Raw genomic sequence first — 16,587 nt, forward strand, 5'->3', positions numbered from 1 at the left:
AATGGTGTGAAGGTAGCTGCTATTAGCCAACAGAATTGGTCTCCAAGCTATAAAGATTGATTAGGTTTTTCTCAGACTTCTGGGATAGGAACATTAAGGCAATCTGGCAGCTCTCATTATGCAAATCACTAAAATCTATCTGATCTAGACAGGAATCACACAAATTATTTTTGGACATTTAGTGACTATACTACCTCAATACAACAAATTAATTCAAGGTTTTTGCTTTACTAGACCTTTAAAGTCCAGAGACCAAGTCCCTGTGCCCAGGTGGCTGTCCCTGTCCTTGGAGACTATGCATTGGGTACAGCTGCAAGGCATCCCTGTAAATTCATCTGAATATCCAGACTATGTAAAGAAAGGAATTTATACCATGGGTATAAATGAGTTCTCACCAGGGCTTTACACAATCCATGTCTTTCCTATGGAATGGCTTGGAACAGTTCAGAAATCTCTTCTGCACTTGTTACAGAGTGGGTTAAAAAATCTTCTGGTGCTCATTAACATTAGCGTATGTCTAGTTTGGGAGTTTACCTGTTGTATTACTACTGCTGATCTCAAATGCAACACTTCACTGATGGCTGCTTAATTTCATGTTGTTGACAGATCTGTAAAGCAGTCGGATCCCAATTTTCTTTAAGCCATGTGGACTGAAGCGGTTTTCTCTGCAATACTCAGGGAAAACAAATAACCAACTCAGTTGTGTAGATCAGTTTAAAACACCTCAGCTAAATATCACTGAAGGAAAGGGTCCTATACAGAGGGTACGGATTGAGACTTTGAGAACATATTACCCCAGCAAGTTTGTTCACACCCTTGGAATGCAGAAGGACTGTTGGTCTCTTTCCCATAAGACTTATCTCTTGAGTGGATGGTTTGGGAAAAGGGAAAGCCAGCCAGTGTGTCACTGGAGATGCTGGGGTAGGCTACTGAAGACAGCCCTAGCTGAGTTCCTATCTGAAATGAGGAAATGTTTGTGTATGTCTGAACAAACTTTTCTTTTAGGCAAAAAAACCATTATTCACATTGAAAACAGCAGCAGAAAATGCTACTGCCTCTGCCCATTCCTGGTACAAAACAAGCATCATGATCTCTTAGAAACAACCAGGAAGAAATGATGCAGGCACACAAGCACACACATATCTATACCTATGCCTGTATCTATCCTCCAACGAGCTCCTGGGTTAGTGCAAACAAACCTCACATCCCAGCAGCACTGGTAAGGGCAATGGAGGGCCTGTGCTGAGGACACCAGTTAGAGACAGCAGAGCTGCATCCAGGCAAAGGGGGACAAGCTGGAGGAAGCTGCAGCAGCAGTGCTCTTGCAAGAGCTGCTCATAAGCAAAGACAGGAAACAGAAGCCATGACAGAACAGCTTGTTTCCAACTCCTGAGATGTCCTGAATTGGTACTGAAAACGAAGGGCCAACCCTAGAAGTAAAGGCTCAAGAAACAGTGACTTCCCTAGCTGGGAGAGAGCCAGGCCATGGGGGACAAGAGGAGAAGGACTGAAACTTCTGTGTTAGAGAAACATTGCATGCTCAGTAAAGGGCAGCACCGCTGAGTTTTGCTGTGCCAGACAAAGGACCGGTGTCCTTTGGCACTGGCTGACATGTCCGTTCACGGGCCTCACTGTTCAGTGCCGCCCCAAGGGTCTCTTCATGGAAAGAGCAATCTTCACAGCCTGTAGATCCCCAGGAGGTGCTGGAGCTCCTGTCACTGTCCTGTCATAGGTACCCACAGACTCACACCACAAATATCAAAAGCAGGGACTTGCAGAGATTTCTGTGGCAAAGGACACATTTCAGACAGCTTTCCAGGCATCATCTGATTTCCTGACCACACAAACCACCTGTCTTCTTACCATTCCTGCCAACATCCATCTTACATTGATGCCATGCACTGACATATGCAGATAACACATCAACTTACTACAAATCATTCTCTTTGTGATTGCCACAGAATCAGAATGTTAAGGAGTTGAAGGGACCGCAAAGATCATTTAATCCCAACCCCATCGCCATGGACACAGGCACCTCCCACTAGACTAGGCTGCTCCAGGCCTTATCCATCCTGGCCTTAACACTGCCAGGGTTGGGACATCCCCAAGCACCCTGGGCAACCTGTTCCAGTGTCTTACCTCCCTCACAGTACAGAATTTCTTCCTAATATCTGACTTAAATTTCTCCTCTTGCAATTTGTACCCATATATTTAATATATTACAATTCACTGGGTTTACCGGTCGAGCTAGGATACAAATGTTTCCTCCACCTATTTTCTTCCACTAAAAACCTCTACAAGACCTAAACCATATGGTTTAAGCACATAAACTCTGAAGTATCATGGCAGGGAAGGAAAAATCAGAAGCTTATCAGTATTTAAATACACTACGAAAAATCTCCTGTCATGCTCCCTACTAGACCTTCCTGCTTGTAGGAATTCTGTGTACAGTGCTAAACCTAACACTGATCAGAGAGAAGCTAATTACCCTACAAGAGAATGTGTCCTGTGAAGTGTCTTAGTGGGCTCAAACTAAGGAAAGCAAGCTTTGGAAGGTCTGAAGTTTCAGCCTGAAGAAGAATGTGTAAGGATAAACTCTTGTTTTGAATCTGCTGAGTGTGAAAAGTTGAGCTGTGGCTTGCTCCTGTGACACTGCTCTTCTTTGTTCTCCTCTCCTCAGGTAAAAATATTGTGAGAAACAAGTTAAGCCCAAAAAGCAGTGGTCTTCTATGAACAATGTTCATACGCAACGTCAATTTCCTTCATTACAAACGTTGTGTCTGTGAACAGCTGCCCGTTCATCATCACAAAATATCAAACGACTACAGAAAACAAACAAAAGGAATACTAACTTTACTAAAGATAAATGAAACTTAAGAGTTCTGCTACATTAGCAGCAGATTAGCTGCTATTCAAAATTTCAAAAAAAAAAAAGAGAGAAGCATAACCAAGGTTGTCTTTCAGTCTGCAAAAACTCCTACAAAGAAAGAGCTATAATGAGTTAAACCATTGCCAAGTCTTGGATCTCAGGCCCAAGAGAAACCTTCAGCCCAGTGAAGGAAAAGATGGAAAAAGAAAAGGCAGTGGATCAGTGCATTATTTGCCACAGTAGACAGCAGAGGCATTAGCAGAAGGAGACCATTTATGATGAAAAGCTTTTAATCTCAAAATTATTGCAAAGAAAAAAACAAAACAACAGAACAAAGGAAAAAACAACAAAAACCCAACCAACCAAACAAAAAAACTACCACCATCTTCTTTCTATTATGAATTCCCAGAGCACATGTGTGCCTTTAGATGTGTGAACAAATAATGTAGCCAAATTTCCATTTTGGAAATTTAAATATCCTGAAGTTGAGAACAAGGTAGATATTTGCTCTTCCACCCAAAGAGACATAAATTGTCTTTTCTCTGGATGGGCAATGATGCTCCACTTCTTGTGATCCTACTCTGCATAATATCTTCACATCCCCCCCTGAGGTCAGAACTGTTAGAAGTGATTAGACCAAAATGCTCATGGACCAAAATATGGTTGTAGCTCCCTTCTAACTCAACTTTTCTTTTCTCTGTTCCTCTTCTCTACTATAATGCTGGAATTCAGTCTGCTGCAAACCTCTAAAACAATCAATTGTCCAGGTGACGCTAGTCAGAGAAGAGAAAAACCAGAAGGCTTGAGGAGATCTGCTGTCCTGTGCCTTCTATACATCTGTATACACATCGTATCATTCCTGCTGGAGATACAGCCAGAGTGCTTCACAATAAATACACTGGCCTGTGCTTTTAAAAGAAGCAGATGAACCAAAGGTTACGGTGTTTGTGCAGCATTCCTGGGCTGCCTTTTTATTCCTTACAGGAGTCTGGCACTACCTGTCTGACACATGCAGAGACTGGCCTTTGTGAAGAACAATTTGATCACAGCAAAATGATTTTTTACCTTCCTGCAAAGGTTCACAGCACAAGAAGCAGCAGAGCAGTGGAGTATCATCTGTCACTCAGATTCTTTTGGGCACCTTTGAATTTGGAAGCACAGGTGATGTTTCTTCTCAGTTACTTTATACAAATGTGCATGACAGACTGAGCCCAAGGCTGAGTTACAAGCAATCATGGAAAATCCTGAAACCCAAATTTTCTACTCGAAAAAGCTGAAGAAATTGCTAGTATGCTCACATACTGTACACAACCACATACCCCTTTCCCAAACATGTTGTTTTTTATTTCCTGTATCTTAGCCTGCAACCCCCCCAAGAAGGAACAGTAAAGGGAAAAACACGCCTGCAGCCTCTCACTAGCTCCAAAAAAGAGGCTCTCAGAGCTAGGGAGCAAACTGTGCTCAGCTCAAAAAGCAGGAATAAAACATTTAAATGGGGAACCACCACTTACAAGCTTAGGCAAACATTCTTGACCAAAACACAGAGGAAAATAGATCTGCCAGAAAAAGAGATATTCAATGCAGCCATGCAACCTTTACCAAATCTGGTTGTCATCTACCTTGCCTAAACCAAGCCTGTCCTCAGGGCTGTATGGAGGGGGGTGATATAATTACTGTTTTCAGACCATCACTGCAGATGTAACTAGCAGGGAAAGTATCCCTCCAAATCAGCCCAGACTCCTGACAGTAGTCATAAACTAGCAGCGCTGCAACTCTGTGTCTTTGAATGACTCAGGCTTTTCTTCCTTGCTGAGGGAGCTACCTACTTAAACTGACAGCAAGCATTGTCATGATAATTTTCTTGCTTAGTGTGTGCTGATTCACTGCTGATGCAACAAGTGTGAGACCTGCAAGTTATTTTGAAAGCAGGCCCCTCTCAGCAGCGCTGCCAACTCATTTTAGTAAAAAAAAAAAAAAAAAAAAAAAAAAAAGTGGATTTCTCTCATGAACTCTGTCTTTGAAATTCTGGCTGCCTCAGTCCCTAGGGGAAGCTTCTCTCCTTTCATGCAAAGTACATAAATTCCATTGGACAATTTAAAATGCATTAGCCATCCTGCTATGAGTAATTTGGTAATACGTATTTTGGCATTCAAATCCCTGCATTCAATTCATTTTTCTCTCTGGGACCACTTACCCTGCTATTGGAATTCTTTCAATGGATGTGTGAAGGAGCCATGTTTATGCACCATGTCTGAATCATCTATCAAGGCTTTCTTTATGGCCTACCTTTCCAGAGTGTCAACTCAGCTACCACTACCATGAATGAAATCAGAAAACTGTGTCTTGCCTCTATAAAGTGAACACAAATCATAATGCAACCCTAGGGGAAAAAAACAAATTTTAACACTCCAAACCGTCAGATCTCAAGCTTCATCTGCAGTTAATCACAAAAGCTAAAAAAAAAAAAAAAAAAAAAAACAGTTTAGTGCAAAATGATGCCAATTCAGGCCTTCCTTCTCCCCTTATTTTGTTCCCTTCCTGTCATTTCTCTTCCACTTTCCTTGCTATCCATAGCTCTATTGTCTCCTTGGTGTAGGCTTTAAAACCATTTAGAGCCTTTACCTCTTGCATAGACAACTGCTGTAAAATAGAGCACCAAAACTTAACTTTCCAAGACTGAAAAATCAGTCCTTATTTTTCATGATCAGTCCACCCTCCTTTGGATTTGGTTCCTGTCTCCCACAGACTATTTTGTTTGCCCTCACTGTCCCCAGTCATGCAAAACCAGCCATGCTGATGCCAACCAACACAAACTCTCCTCTAGTACAACTCGTGAATGTCAGCAAACCAGAAATTTAGTCATGCCCAAGAATGGTATTTGCAAAGTATATCTACACAGGCAAAATTAATATAAGCGTCATGATGCCAGCCAGCCAACTGAGACAGTGTCCCTGCTACACATTAAACCAGTTCCTCAGACAGTGCTCCTTAGTCAGCACTGTTTCACTGGAAGAGCTGTGTCACTGACTTTGCTTGCGTCCACTTCAGTAGGATGTGCCACGGTAAGGCATTATTATACAGGGAAATAATTTTTCCAGCACTTACATGACTAAGGACCATTAGCTTTGAGAAGGCAAATTTTCAGAAAAGGTGAACAGCTGGTAGAACCAGAATGCAAGTGAAGCATTTTGCAAAGAAAAGAAATCTTCTGTTTCTTCCTGTTGCTTCCCCATTTCTCTTTCCTTTCCCATGAGGCTACTGAATTTCATGGGTTTAACTCTTATACTAATACAAAGGATAAGAACTTTTTATGACATCTTTTACAAACCTTTTCCTTCGCAACACTGCTCCAGCAATTCAATTCCTGTCTTCAAGAATAAATAAGACAGAACTCGCTCCAAAATACTACTTTTCTGAAATCTGCCCTAATTTTGGTATGATTTTGTATCATCAATTTCATACTCTTAGAAAGAAAAATTAACTGCCCCACTTTCAATCCACATATAAGTGATGCAAATATGCTAAGCAGTTTGTTTTATCATCATACATTAAAGTTATCTACACTAGGTAGTTTTGCTTAAATTTATTTGCAGATTGCAAACAGGTCCATGTAACTTCTTATCCCTCAATAAGTCAGACCAAATACCTTCACACATCTTCCAAGCAGCTCACATCTAAACAATAAAATTTCCTTTCTTTCAATTTCTACCCTCTTCTTCTCTCTGCAGTGTTGTTTCCAAGTTGTTTTGTTATTACTCTTGAAACTCACAATTACAGAAAGATTTCTATGTTCTTACAAAAGCCACACTTTAATCAAAGTTTTCAAGGCAATGTTCATGCACCTCAAGGCAATAATTCCTGATGTGAATAACTCAAGAGGAGCTTCACAGTTTGGTTTAACACTTGCTTGACAAAGACATACTGTTAACACACAGCTGTACCATCCACTCAGGCTCCCAGACTCAGTGTGGTGCCATTCACTATGTCGAGGGGACTTTAGAAACCCATGTTTCTCATAAACAAAAAAGCAGCTGCTTAGCTATGGATGAAGGAAAGTCTTATCATGTCTAATGATGTCATCCTGAAACACATGGAATCATAGAACGTTAAGGATTTGGAATGGACCTTAAAGATCATCTAGCTCCAAACCCCCCTGCCATGTGGAGGGATACCTCCCACTAGACCAGGCTGCTCAAGGCCTTATCCAACCTGGCCTTGAACACTGCCAAAGTTGGGGCATCCACATCCTCCCTGCACAACTTATTCCCTTGTTCCAGCATCTCACCACCCTCACAGTAAAGTTCTTCCAAATATCTAACTTAAAATTCCCTTCGTTGAATTTGTACCATTACTACCTGTCCTTTCACTACAGTTCCTGACAAAGAGCCCCTCTCCAGCGTCCCTGTAGGACCCTTCAGATACTGGAAGGTTGCTATAAGGTCTCCACGCAACCTTCTCTTCTCCAGGTTGAATAGCCCCAGCTTTCTCAGCCTGTCTTCATAGGGGAAGTACTCCAGTCCTTTTATCAACTTCGTGGCCTCCTCTCGCTCCAACAGCTCCATTTCCTTCTTATGGTGGGGACACCAGAACTGTACACAGCACTCCAGCTGGGGTCTCACCAGAGAAGGGCAGAATTATCTCCCTCGCCCTGCTGGCCCCGATGCTGCTTTTGATGCAGCCCAGGTTCGACTGGCTTTCTGGCCTGCGAGCGCACACTGCCAGCTCACGTTGAGTTTGTCATCAACCATCACTCCCAAGTCTTTCAGCTCATCCGTCAGCTCTTCTGGCACGGGACTAACCTGGGGAGGGGTCGGAGCAACGACCCCTCGGGCAGGGCAGGGCAGGGCAGGGCCTGGCAGCCAAGGAGATGGCGGGCGGTCGGCCGGCCTCCCCTGCCGAGCAGCTCATGCGGGGGCGCAGGCTCCGCCAAGAGGCCGAACCCCAGCCCCACCAGGCCCTGTCGGCGCGGGCAGCCGCAGCCCCGGGTCCCCCGCCCGCTGTGAGCCGGGGCGGGGCGGGTGCGAGGGGCGGCGCCTCCGCGATCCCCGGGCCGCGCCGGGGGGAGGCGGCGGCGGCGGCGGCGGATCCGGGCCCGGCGGAGGCGGAAGGGGCGGGCGGACGCGGCCCTGACTCTGCGGGACGCGCGATGCTGGTGAGTGCGGGGAGGCCGCGGCGTTGTGTCGCAGCGAGGCCCGGCCCGGCCTGGCTTGGCCCGGCAGGCGGCGAAGGCGGCGGCGCGGGGCCCGGCACTGAGTCACGCCGCGGGGAGCGGGGGAAGGGGCGGTCGGGCCCGGCCCGCCCGTCCGCCTGCCTGCCCGCCTTTCTTCTCCCGGGCGCGCTCCCGGCCCCGGAGCGCGGGGGCGGCGGTGGTGGCTGCCCGGCCCGCTCGTGGATCCGGCCCCGGAGCCCCGGGCCGCGCCGAAGCGGGGAGGCCGCGAACTGCGCACTCAGAACGCATCGCCCCCGTCGGGGTGCGGGAGCGCCCCGCTGGCTGCCCCGGCCCCGCAGGATCTGCCCGGCCGCCGGGGGGCTGCCCGCTCCCTCCCTCCCTCCGTCCGTCCTTCCCCGGCTCTCCCCCGTGACCGCGGCCCCCGCATGGCCAGGGCGCCTCTGTGGCTGCCCCAGCCTTTCCGTCCCGCCCCGACGGCTCTCAGACCTCGGGCCCGACCTCCCGCAGCCCCACAGCCCTCCCTGTGCTCCCCTCGGCCCCGGGACTGCCCACCCCAGCCTTCCAGGCCCTGGTCGTCCCACGCCTCTGCTCCCTTTTTTCCCTATGAGCTTTTGTCCGTAACCTCAGCGGGCTCTGTTTTGGGGTGTTCACCTGCTCTCTGTCCCCCCTGTCCTTTTCTGTGCTGCTTCCTTTCACCCTGTTGTATCCATCCCCATAGCCCTAGTGATACTCAGGTCTGTCTTGGAGCTTTTTAATTGTACCTAGAGAAATTCCCTAGTGCCCTCAGTACCATCGTGGCTGGGGGATATTTGCCACAGTTCATCTTTGTCACCTTCTCTAGGTTTCTCTCACTCTCAAGGACTGTGCACCAGGCTTCCCCTTGTTGCCACCTACTGTTGTGGCCTTACCAGAGAAGGTGCCCTCTGTAACCTTTTGTTTGTCTGTTGGTGTATTTCTTGTCTCTATCAAGATGACTAGTCCTGCATTATTTGTTGTTTCAAATAACCAGCTCATTTGTTTCCCAGTAACTTTGCCACTGAGAGCTAACTGTGTCCTGATTGGGATCCTTTCTCCATCCTTCTTGTTTCCTCTTGAAGTTATATTCCAGCACCGTCATTATCCCTCTGTTATCTTTCCCCTTCCAGTTTTCTTCTTCCCAGTAACCATTTCCTTCTTTGTGTTTTTTTTGCCCTTCTGATCTTACTTTCCTGTCATTAAAACCTTCCTTGTGATCTCACCTAATACTATTTTCTTTCCACATACTCCTTTCCTTTGTAGAGTCATGTGCTATCTCCCCCACTTTGTATTTAAATCTATGCCTTTGAGGAGAAAGGAATTGTACCCGAGGTTATCTGTATACTTGTGTTCTGGTTTCACCTGGGGTAGAGTTAAACACTGAAAGGGCAGAGATGACTTACTTGTTTTACCTTACTTTGTTTTGGTCTTTTATTGACTTCCTCAGCAACCTTTCCCTTGGTATATGTGTTCATATATAATCATATACCTCAGCCCTTATAGGCACACATACCCTGATGCTACTCAGGGAGAGAAAACTCTGTATTGGAAATCCTTTCGGCAGGACTGGGAGGAATGGTCCACAAGGGCCAGAAATACCTAGTGGCTACATGACTTGAATTAGGCCAAATAATGTTTGTAATACCATACTGTGAATTGGTACTTAGTTGATATGGAGTGTATTTGGGATGCCTCCTCTTTGGGGAAGTACTAAGATACTATATAGGTACCATGGTATGTAGTCTTTACTTACAGTGAACTGCTGTAATGTTGTGTGTTGATGGTTAGGTGTCCATGTGGCATCGGCACTTTGTGTCTCTGATGGTGACTTAACTAGAAAGAAGTCTTTTCCCTCTGCTTTGTAACTTCTTGTTTTCAGTATTTGTTGTCCAACTTCTTATTTTGTGTCTTTCTTAGTTGTTTTGGTTCTTAAAATTGGATACATTTCACAGTCACCTCTTGACCACGTATTTGAGGTGCAGGTGAAACACTGGGCATAGTTGTCCCAGGGAGGCATGGTGAACACATTTGATCTCGTGAGTAATTTGTACACCTAACTCTAGAATCCCAGTTCAGTGCCTTGCGTTAACAATGTCCCTGGAGGAAACTTTCCACTACCTATCCAGAGATCATGTAGAAAACAGTGTCTTAGTTTGGGCACCTAAATTAGGCATATGCATTCTGCTCCTTGGCTGATGAAATAGTGGTGCTGGTTTAGCAAAATGATTCTTCTTCCACCTTACTCCTTTATACACTGGTTTGAACTGGCCTTAAAACTTGGGCCTGTTACTTGAACTGTCAGCATGAGAAAATCACATTGCTTTAATTTAAATAACTTAAATTCATTTCAGCTAAATGGATGCACACCCTTATTTGGATACTGCTTTGGGGGTGCCTGTTTTTTTGGTTTAGCTTATTCTTAGTCTTGGTGCAAGCTCCTGGATTTTAGATGTATTATTATGAAAACAATACTGAGTCCTTTGAGAAGGTTCTCAGATACTCAGCTTAAAAAGTGTCGTCCTACAACTTACATGTTAAGATCGCTGAGTACTGCTTTTCATCTGTTGTGTTTCTTAGGTAGCGCCTAGTTTTGTGTAGTTACAATTATTTCAGTCGGGCCCAGCTTAATGATGAGTCATATCCCAGGTGCCAGTGGTTGCATGAATTGGGAATACCTAGAATCTTCTCTCTTGCCACTGAAGTTTGATTTTTTTTTTTTTTAAATTAATCAAAAACCCTACGAAATTTTAGTGAATGAAACAGCTTTAAAGATGTTCCACTTGCACTTACACCACTCTCAACATCAAAAATTTGTATTATGAACATGAAGTGAGGGATTTCCTTGTAAGAGGTTGTCAGTGTGTTACCAACTCTGCTGTTGTACTTCCCATGCTGTCCAACAGGGTCTGCGTCAGAAGGAAAACAGTGCAGATGTCCCACTTGGATGGGATATCAGGAGTATGTGTACAGGCAGTCTTAGCAGCCTGCAGGTTGATACAATCCTGCTGCACAGACCTGGAAGAAAGAAGAGTATGGAAAACTTGGCCTTGGAAGTTCTGCATGTGCTTTAGGAATGCATGATCTCATTTTGAACAGACTACTTAGGTGCTAGCATGTTTTTTAGGTTTTTTAGGTACACTAATAGAAAAATTTTAGTTACTGTGTTTTTCAAGCTTATCTCCATGTAAAGAAGTGGTTCTTGGAACCAACATTTTGAGGTCTGGGTACAAATTATAATCTGTACAGCATGCAAACTTAAACTACTATTTTTTTTGATTTGTTATGAAGACCACTGACTTTCCCTTGCTTGATGAAGGAGAATTTTCAGTAAGAAAATGTAATGATTGGAAAATTATAGAGACATGTTGAGCTTGTCTACATGAGTAACTTGCTGTTTTATAATAAGAGTTGTAGGTTTTTCAATAGAAGAACTACTAGAACAAGAACAGATTGACTGTTCATGTTTCTACAGCACTGCAGTCCAGACCTGTTACAGACATGACTAAATGACTTGGTAATAAAATTGTTCTGAGCTCATGTGCCCTGCTGTAGTGCTGTAACTTGAAGCCTTTACTGTAACCACACAGATAGAACCTTGTCAGATTTAAACGCTCGTTGCAGTATCCCAGCTTCTGGAAAGAGCACTGGTTTAGGAAATAATGTGGCCCAGTGGGTAGTTTTCTGTCAGTTTGCTTTTTACCCATAGAACCTCTTCCTGTTGCTGGCTTACCTCTTCTCATAAATGATACAAGTCAAAATCAAATACATTTTTTTTTTAACTAAACCAAACATTGATTACATTCCACTTTATTTAATGTAGTGTTTTTCAAATCCTTCTCCATCTATGAACGTTAGAAAAATGCATATAGGTTACAGTGAAAATAGGAAAATAATAATTCAATTTTGCATTTCAGGAAATGGGTATAGACTCATATGTAAATTATTGCCAGAGTTGGGATCTCTTTCTCTCCAGAATTGCACTACTTTCTTTGCCAGTTGTATCCTGAACTTGTCAAAAGGAACAGGTGATTATCGCCCTCTGTTCTGCTCTCAAGTGACCCTACCTGGAGCACTCTGTGGCACACAGCACAAGAAAGACATGCACCTATTGGAGCAGATCCAGCGGAGGGCCACAAAAGTGATCAGTGATGGAACACCTCTCCTATAGCTGAAAGGGTTAGGCTTGTTCAGCCTGGAAAAGAGAAGGTTCCAGGGAGACCTTACTGAGGCTTTTCATTCAGTTTATAAAGGGGGATTATGAGAAAGATGGAGAGAGACGTTTTACCAACGCCTGTAGTGACAGGACAAAGGATTTAAGTTTTAAATGGAAAGAGTGTGGATTTAGTTTGGATATAAGGAGGGAATTCTTTACTGTGGAGGGTGGTGAGGCATTGGAACAGATTAGCCAGAGAAGTGAATGCCCCATTTCTGGCAGTGTTCAAGCCAGGTTGGATGGGACTTTGAGCAACCTGATCTAGTAGAAGATGTTTGTCTGTGGCAGAGGGGTGGTTATTAGGTGATGTTTAAAGGTCCCTTTCAACCCAAACCAGTTTATGGTTCTTGAATAAGCACTGTAACTTCGATGTGATGTTCTTCCAAAATCTCAGAAAAAAAATTTATGTTGTCTCCTTTTCTTCCCCTTTGGATTGTTCTGGTTTTGGAGTCAAAAGGTTCCCTGTTTTAGCTTGGTCTAGTAGGTACAAGGTATTGCTTGACAGCAGGACTAAGAATAAAGGACTAAGAAAATATATTTTCTCCAACATCTTTGTAGTTATGCACTGGATTTGAGTATCAGTTTGATACCATTGACTTCTGGGGTTTTTTTCGATTAGAAGTACCTGAAGGTGATATAAAATTCTCATTGTCTTTGGATTTCATTAGATTTGCTGTAGTTTATGTTGCTGTATGGCTCAAGCTTGGTGTTATTGTGAAGAAGAAATGGATTTACATGTAGGATGGTGAGGATCATGATGCTGGAAAATTTTTGCAGTGCAGGGGGCTTCTCACTCTGCTCTGGTAACGTACTTATCTTTTGAACACATGCACATGCTTTTCCCGTTTTATTGGAGACTGGTGGCTTTGCTACTGGGACCCAGATGTATTTGATTCATTAATATACAAGGTAGAAGTGAAGTTTTTGACCTTAAAGCAGGTACCTACAAGAATTTGGGTTATTAGTAACGCAATTTCAGCCATAACTGAACTCAGAAACTTCTTGTTTGTATTTTTAATATGCATTTGATGTCACTTGACTTTTTGTTGCTCTGTATTTCAGCTTGGACAATATCTTAATGTGGATTAGAGTTCAGAACTCAGGCTGCTGGTGTGACCTTAGTTCACCCTGTTTTGCTCTGTAACTTAAACTTAATTTCATATGAAAATTTGCAAGCTCATCTGGTCTCACAAACAGTGGAGACTCACTTGGAAGTTTTATCTGAAGTTTGGAGGACTGAATTAGGGGAAAAATAGAGTTATAGGAAATAGTTCTTGTTTTGTTAGCTGTTAGTCTTTTCATCTTGCTTTTCATGGTAATAATTTCGTGGGCGAATGCTCTGCTTGCTTCTGGGTAGCCAAAGGATAAACTTTTCACTGTACAATTGAAAATGCTTTTTTAGAATGTTTTGCATTTTCTTAAGGAAATAGGCTCTTCTCTTACTCTCTTTTTTCCCAGAGATAACTTCAGAAAAGTTTACTTTTATTATTTCTGAAAGTATGCCTATGCTAGGATGCCATCATTAATAGGAGTTGTATAAAATCAAAATTGATATCCTTAAGTAATTAAATTGATTTTGTTAGATTCTAATGCAGGGTTGGGTTTAGACCTTAATGGTGTAAGCTTTATCAACAAGAAGGAGGATTTAAATGTGGGTGTTAAGGATGTGTGGCAATTTTAACTTTTGCAAAATTAGTTAAATTGTTTCACTTCTATAGCAAGGGTGCCTGCTGCAGTCATTAGAGGTCAAAACTGATTTAAAATGTGCTGAAAATGATACTGAATTTAAGCAGAACTACCTTCTTGTGAGGTGTAAATTCTTTGCTGTAAGTTAAGGCTGTTAGAATTCAGATTTAGTAGTTGAACCAGAAAAACTACATGTGAATCTCTTTCTAAGCTTTAGAAAGCCCATTCTTTTTTGGGCTGGCTGTATTTAGGCATCTGGAATGAAACATATGAGAGTTGTACTGTTCATTGCTAACAGTGTTTGCAGCATTACACCACAGTAGGAATCAAGATCACTAGCACATGTATCTGTGCACTTAATGTAGACACGATTTAAAAGGAAAATAAGAAAATAAAGAGGGAGCGGCTTTCACAGGTCATGATTTTGTCACATGCAGGAAATGAATGTAAGTAACTGCAGCAGTCCTTGATTTGTCCATTATTTGTCACTTCAGACTGAAATATTAGTATGAAGGTGAATATGGGAGGAAGCTCTTCAGTATTTAAGCTGTGTTCTTGTGGTACATTTGAATGTCTGAAAATACCAGACTGCTTGCAAGATGAATCGGTGTGACCATCATCTTTATTTATAAATCGAAGTGGCAAACTGGATTGCCTTAATCAGTTGAGTTCTTGCACAAGTAACAAGAGGGAAGAAGCTGTAAAATTAGCAAGCACTTGGGAAAAGATTCCAGCCAGAATTGTTTTTCGCTTGTTAACAATCTGTTAATGGTAGTTTTAAAGTTATTGGTAAGAACTGCTGCCTTCCAAGAGCATGGAAAAACTCTGTATGGAAATATCATTGCAGGTGAAAAATTCCTGTTTGTGTCTTTAACAGGGCAATATGAAAGTATTTGTTGCAGTGCATTGAGTGCTGTTATAATTTTGGGGGATTTGTGTTAGGGTTCAGAGGCTTGCCCTGTGTGTTCTGGTGGAGGTCACGCTGTGTCTGAAGCAAACTGTAAGACAATACCAACATTTTCTTGGCGGAGATCAGTCGGATTATGATGTTTTAGCTTATTAAGTTGGATTTAGTTGAAGTTTTGTCTGGTAAGATCTTTTGGGAAAGCAGTTATGGGTAAGAATTGTCCTTGCAGGATCACTGAGGTCTCTAAACTGGCCCAAGGTATTTCAGAGTTTCCAGTCTTCTGTGCTTGTTCTTTCTAAATTGCATGGGATTTAACTCCCTGCTGCTGTTGCTTCTTTTTCCTTTTTTCCTTTTTTTTTCCTTTTTCCCTTTCCAGGGAAACAAGGTATGTTACTCTGTCTGCTTGGCATATTGGGTATCTAACATCATGGCTTGTCCTCCTTCATTTTCCTTTTCTGCATCTTGACTGGTTCAAGAAGTGCATCTTCACATGCATTGTCCTTCATGGTTTATGTTTATTTGGGTTTCATTGGGCTTTGTTTAGTCTTTTGCTTTCTTGTTTGTTTTTATTTTTGTTTGGGTTTTTTATGCAGGTTGTATCATATAGATGATTTAAGCCAGACACAAAATGGGAATAGTCAAGGCTCTTTGACTTATTGTGATGGTTTGACCCTGGCTGGATGCCAGGTAGCCACCAAAGCCACTCCATCACTCCCCTCAAGCAGACCGGGGAGGAAAAATACAATGAAAGGCTCATGAGTTGAGACAAGGACAGGTACAGATCTCTCACTGATTGCCATCATGGGCAAAACAGATGGGACTTGGGCAAATTAATTGAATTTATTAGTAATCAAAATAAGAGCAGGTTAATGAAAAGTTAAAACAAATTTTAAAAACACCTTCCCCCCACCTCTCCCTCCTTCTCGGGCTCTATTTCCTCCCCACCAGCAGCACAGGGAGACAGGGGCTGAGGTATGGTGATTTTACCACAGGCTGTTTCTCCCACAGCTCAGGGAGAAGTGTCCTTCCCCTGCTCTGGTGTGGGATCCTCCCATGGGAGATAGTTCTCCATAAATTTATCTTGCATCAGTCCTTCCCATGGGCTGCAGCTGTTCATGGACTGCTTCAATGTGGGTCTCTTTCCATGGGGTGCTGTCCTTCAGGCATAGCCTGCTCCAATGTGGGCTCCCTACGGGGTCACAAGTCCTGCCAGGAAATATCCTCCAGCACGGGCTCCTCTCTGCACGGGTCCGCAGGTCCCTGCCAGGAGCCTGCTCCAGCGTGGGATTCCCATGGGCTCATGGCCTCCTTTCAGGCATCCACCTGCTCTGACATGGGTCTCCTCCATGGGCTGCAGGTGGAAATTTGCACCCCTGTGGACTTCCATGGGCTGTGAGTGGGTCTCTGCATCCCTGTGGTCCTTCACAGGCTGCAGGGGCACAGCTGTTTCACTGTGGTCTTCACACAGGCTGCAGGGGAATCTCCACTCCAGTACCTCTTCTTCCACTGACCTTAGTGTCTGCAGAGTTGTTCTTCTCACATACTCTCATTTCTCTCTTCTCTGAGCACAACTATATCTGTGCAATAACTTCTTTTCCTTCTTAAATATGTACTCACAGAGATGTTACTGCCATCTCTGGTTGGTGCAGCCTTGGCCAGCGATGGTTCCGTCCTGGAGCTGGCTGGCGTTGGCTCTGTTGGACCTGGGGGAAGCTACTGCCAGCTTC

General features: G+C 43.7%; 1 protein-coding gene across 2 annotated transcripts in view; it reads left to right on the plus strand.

The window, feature by feature from the left end:
- Positions 1–7,939: 7,939 nt before the first annotated feature.
- CUL1 (cullin 1) overlaps positions 7,940–16,587 on the plus strand; it is a 53,497-nt gene continuing 44,849 nt past the window's right edge. For both annotated transcript variants that reach the window (XM_048297849.1, XM_048297838.1), the window contains exon 1: positions 7,940–8,021. The gene's annotated coding sequence lies outside the window, so the exon portion shown is untranslated. The remainder of the gene's footprint in view (positions 8,022–16,587) is intronic.

Source organism: Corvus hawaiiensis, chromosome 1, assembly GCF_020740725.1.
Source record: "Corvus hawaiiensis isolate bCorHaw1 chromosome 1, bCorHaw1.pri.cur, whole genome shotgun sequence".
NCBI lineage: Eukaryota > Metazoa > Chordata > Aves > Passeriformes > Corvidae > Corvus > Corvus hawaiiensis.